The sequence below is a fragment of the Calidris pugnax genome, unplaced genomic scaffold (assembly GCF_001431845.1).
Source record: "Calidris pugnax isolate Ruff unplaced genomic scaffold, ASM143184v1 scaffold28, whole genome shotgun sequence".
Lineage (NCBI taxonomy): Eukaryota > Metazoa > Chordata > Aves > Charadriiformes > Scolopacidae > Calidris > Calidris pugnax.
In genome coordinates this window covers 18,411,018-18,416,739 of record NW_015090842.1, presented here as the reverse complement: position 1 = coordinate 18,416,739, position 5,722 = coordinate 18,411,018, and positions in this window count along the sequence as shown.

Below are 5,722 nucleotides of genomic sequence, written 5' to 3'. Positions count from 1 at the left end.
GCCTGTTCCAATGCCCGACCACTCTTTCGGTGAAAAATTCCTTCCTAATGTTCAGTCTAAACCTACCCTGTTGGAGCTTGAAGCCATTCCCTCTCGTTCTGTCACTAATTACCTGTGAGAAGAGACCAGCACCAACCTCTCTACAGTGTCCTTTCACGAAGTTGTAGAGAGTGATGAGGTCTCCCCTCAGCCTCCTCTTCCTCATACTAAACAGTCCCAATTATTACTTTTCTTTCCCCACAAGAATTCAACTTATACTCATTGAAAAATATAGTCACTACGCAGTAGCAGGTTTCAGAATTGGGCATCTGTGAGTTTTCACTCACTGGAAGGATTTAGAAGGCATGTTGTAATATGGACAGTGTAACTGCAGTTTGGTTTGATGGAAGTCTGCTACCGAGTACCCCAGTATGTTCTCAGATGTGTCTGGGGGGACATGGTGCAGACGTGCAGCGACGTGTCCCCGTGGAGCCCCCCTGAAATCAAAGCACCTCTGGAAGGAGTCAGGGATCTGCCACCTCCCCTGGGTTACGGGACCCGGTCTCTGGTTCAGGAATGCGTTTGGGCTGGGGCTGGGACTCACACCCAGCCCTGGGTTACGTCTGGCAGCTGTAACACCTGCTTTTCAGCTGTGCCAGCTGGTGCATACGCCAGATTTATTACCCATGTATGTTCTTTTTTTTTTTTTCTTCTTTTTTACCAAATATATAAAAGTGCTTTATAAGTTGCTAATAAATGGAATATTTTGTGTAGGTCTTGGCTACTATCCCCAGTCCTGCCAAAACTTACTGTATATCCTGAAAGCATTAGGATGGCAGTATTGTTACCCTGAAGACCACCTACTTCTTTTGCTAAAATAGTGGCAAACAATGCATTACAGTGCACGGAATAATTCCAAAAGCATGTGGAGTCATTGTGATTACGCTCGTGGTACCTGAGAGTTCACATGTTCTGAAATGAGAGTGCAGAGTGGGGCTACACAGCACACAATTCCCTGAGCTTATCTGTGAACCGATTCTATACATGGAAATAAGTTCCTTGGTCGGTTTAAAGTTTTAATTCTTGCCCTTTTTAAGATTCTATCGGTATCATAATATTAGGTTATTTATCAAGGGTAGAGTATGATAGTTATTTTTGCTTTACCAAAAGCCAATTACATATGTTGGTTCCAGTCCCTCGCTAAATAGCTTTTTCTTTTGGCATTAATTTTAATGTTTAAATAGCATGTGCATTTTCGTACGGCTGCATAAAGATATGTATAAGTAGAAGGCTACTTTGGTTGGGAAGATCCAATGCTCAGTGAAGCCTTTCGCATATATAGAATACTGAATATCTAAACCATTATTTAGCATCAGAATCAGTTATGGTTGTCTGACTGATGGACAATCTTTTCCTGACCCAGTCTCTTTGCAAGTGACCTATACTGTCTAGACAGTTGCATATTATTTATACATTCATTTCAGATTTATAGTTCTTTTAACTAAAGTTGAGGCTGTTAGTTTGCCAGTGACTTCATATCCATAGCAGTACTTGAAACAGGCTGGAACAAAACCAGGCACTTAAAACCAGCGACACAGTCCCTTTCCATTGCTTTGTCCATTGTTAGCTGGTTCGCCCTTCACCACTCCTCCTCTTCACCTCCCTCCCACCTCTCTTCCTCCCTCCCCACCAAAAAAAAAAAGGAGGAGAGAAAAAAAAAAAAAAGGGGGGAAAAAAAAAAAAAAGTAAGTCTGACACAGAAGGAAGACTGTGTAAAACCTACTAATTTCAAAGAGCAGAGATCAATTCCAGTTGATCCCGTTGGGTGATTGGGGAATTGGTAAAACAATATTTGCATCCAGTTTTCAAGTCTAAAATGCCAGGACTAAAATAAAAGAACTGCTCTGCAGAGCTGTTTCCTGAAGGGTGGGTAGAAAGGAGGAGACCTTAAACCAGTTCTGAGGGCACTGAATGTGGGAGACTGACCGTTCCTCAAAGGCCACCTGCAAGAGCCCTTCTTACTCTTAAGAATTTCTTTCCAGTATCATGCTCTTGACCTCTCTAAGGGTAAGGCAAAAAAAGGACATGAAATAATGTGGTGCTGCTGTGGTGAAATGCAGGGGTTTTTTTGAGACTCACAGCCCCTTGCTTTGTCCTTGCAACTGGTGACGGCGCGTGTCCATTGCTTTGAAGATGATGATGAGACAACACGTGAAAATCTACTTTTAAACTATTCGCTCATTGATGAAAGTTTGTCAACTGTATTCTTCTGGGCTATATGATCTGGTTTTTTTAATTATTGGGGTTTTTAGGCATATAGAGATAGAAGCACACACATACACATCTATGTGTGGCAACAGATGGATTATGGGATTATGTCGGAGAATATATACTGGCTTGTTTTGAGCTGGAGGTTGTGCTGGCATAATTTAGAGCTGGGGAGAGCAATAAATCCTCACCACCTCCTCCTTTCTTTTGCAAATGGCTGATTTACTATTATTTTTTTTTAGAAAGGGCATGAGGAATCTGAGAATATTTGTCTCCAATGTGTTGCCAACATCTTTTTATGCATGAATACTCACAGTAACAGTTGTAAAGGCATCACTATCAAATGGCATTGTCAGGCAAGATGGGTGAGGCAGAAGAGAGCCTCCAGAAGTCAAAGGAAAGAGAGGGCATGCCAGGAGGTTCATGGAAATATGGCAAGGTGGGGTAGAGCACAGGGGCGCTTGGGGAGATCTTGGGATCTGAGAAGAAGAAAGGAAGGAGTGCTGGAGAGTAGAAGATGGCAAGACCAGGGTCAATAGATGGACTTAACTGACAGAAGAAAGGCAGAAACATGGTGTTCACCAGCCTCTGGGGAACATGTCAACAGGAGATGAAAATTCATTTTGCTGACCATTTTGGAAAAGGTTTTTAGAAGTGATCTCTTTCCCCATGCTTGAACTTTGTTGTTTCATACAAAAAGAACTCATAAAATAGAAGAAATAGTCCAAAAGACATTATCAGTTACTGCACATGATCCATTTGAGTCTTACAACTTGAGCAGTGTCCTACTCAAGCATATCTGAAGACTTTGGTGTGCATTCCTGATAATTTCACTGAGAAGACCATCCTTAACTCTATCTTTTATATATTTGTAGGGAGTGCAAGCAGGCGATAGACTTTTATTTAAAAGTATATTCCCTGTCATGTTGCTCAGAATTAAGGTACTAGATTAGAGGAAGGCAGTCAAAATTAGAGATCAGTAAAATTAATTAGTGCTATTTATGGACTACCTTTGTTACAAATTTTAAAATGAGCAAGGTAAGGAAATATCAAATTAACCACCCACTGAAAAAAAAAAAGGCTTGGATTTTTAAAATCATAATCCTAAAAAATACACATTTTCTAGGTAATAGGAAGAAAACGTTTGGACATTTTCCGTGCTTGTTACTTTGAGTCCCAGAATCTTTCTGTTTAGCTAATACAGTATAAGATTAATTCTCTCACAGCACATTGCCTGGAGTTCAGTGCACATGTTTACTGATGTGTACAGCTCTCAAATAAGTTTAGTGCTTCTTTCACCCACTGTTAGGAAGTATATTTAAAAGAAATTGCCTTTTATAGATTTAAATTACAAAAGTACTGATATCATGCAAAAAGCAGTTCAACTCATGCAAGCATACAAATGTGTAAATCTTAGGGAAAAAGATACCCAGGGCTAATATGAATGTAAATAGGATTAGCTGCTTGCATTAGTGTCTGAAATACAATTTTAAATGCTTACTGCCTGGTTATTCTTACATATATATATCTCTATATGCATACGTGTCTATATAAATATTTTTTTTTTTATATATATATATGGAGTTATGTATTTTTTCTCAAAAAATATACCTTACTAGTACTTGGAAAAAAATTGGGTTTTTTTTCTAAACAGGAAGACTTTTAAAGCAATTACTTAATGACAGCTGTGTTAGGGATGGAATCTAATATATTATTAGCTATAGAAGGTTTATATTTGTTGTTATATGAAATATTAACACAAAAGGAGGACAGATTTCCATCCTTCCCATAGCCACCCAAATGCAATAGTAATTCTGGACCCAGTCTTCTCACTGAATCATGAACAATGACAGCCACCAGATTCTCTATAAGCCCATGAAAAGAACAATTTTCAGTTAATGGTACCACTAAAGCTGCATAAATCAATGTACGAGGCATTTCATTAGAGATTTCAGTCCCCTATGTCATGGCTTCTGCAGCAAAGCAAGTCCTTTAAGCAGCCTTAGTGGTAGTATAGGGAATTTAGTTTTGTTATTACTTATGTTAAACTGATAGAAGTATGTGGGTTATAGGAAGCCTAAAAAATAATCAGTTATCTTGACATACTCTTGAACTTGAAATGGGGCAGATGCCTAAGGAATAGGGCAGATTTTGTGTTTCTCAAAATGTTTAATCTTCTGGCTGTTTCTGCTTGCTAATAGAAATGGTAATCCCTTTCCTAGAAATACCCATATATACCTGTGAATTGTTTAGTTTAGGTGACAGCTAAAAAGCGATAATGTCATTTTCTCTCCTGTGTGTAGTAAATGCGCTAGAATGATGCCATGATAATTGTACATGAGCTTGTAGAGAAGAAAAAGTCCTAATTAAGGTACCCGTGTGCCCTGTCAAACTGGGCAAACAGTTGTCAGAAGACACAGCATTGCATACCTGGAGCGTGATGTCAGAGTGATAATTGCTCAAGCGGAAAAGTTTGTGTTTTCTAAAATACCAGTTTTTCTAAAACTGCGCTGTTGTGCAGAGGGGCCTGCAAAGAATGGTGCTGTGGCTTCTGTTTTGCTGATCTCCGCATTGCCAAAGGCTGTGTGTAGAACAGGGGAAATCAAAATTAATTATACACAGTAATCAATTTGGCAAAAAATTAACCTCCCAATTTTCAGTTAGACTCAATTTATTTTAAAATTTTTAAGCAAAACACTTAAATCTTCTTTTTATCTGGTGAGAACATTTTTCACTTACAAAGCTTTTTCATTTATGTATGAAATGACCTCCAGGTCCTCAGCAATGTTCAGTTTTCCAAATCACGGCAAATTCGTTTTACATTGAAATTTTTAAATTTTATTTTTTTTCTTCCTCTAAGAATCAAATACACACGTAACCCCAAAAAATCCGTTTAGGTTGACAGTCCCCCCTTTTTTTTTTTTTTTTTTTAATAGCTTTCAGTGAAACAAATAAGAAAACAGTTGTTTTGCAATGCTAAGCAGAGGGTTGAGTTTGAGTTGATGGCACAGAGCAAGGCTGGACATTAACTGTGTATCCCAGGCGGTTGAAGGTGGTGGTCCTCAGTCTTGTGAGGCCATCGGCTCTTGTTCTGCCCATGTGAGGCCCTGGTGGGCACCAGAGCCCTGGTACCGTTTCTCTGCAGCAAAGCACAAGGCCACGTGTGGTCTGGGAGCCGGTCACCCTGCTCTCGGTCACTGCACTCAATAGGACTGTGTTTGGCTTTTGTGTGGAAAGTAGAATCATAGAATGGTTTGGGTTGGAAGGGACCTTAAAGATCATCGAGTTCCAACCCCCCTGCCCTGGGCAGGGACACCTCCCACCAGACCAGGTTGCTCCAAACCCCATCCAACCTGGCCTTGAACCCCTCCAGGGATGGGGCTTCTCTGGGCAACCTGGGCCAGGGTCTCATCACCCTCACAGGAAAGAATTTCTTTCTAGTATCTACTCTCAATCTCCCCTCTTCCAGTTTAAA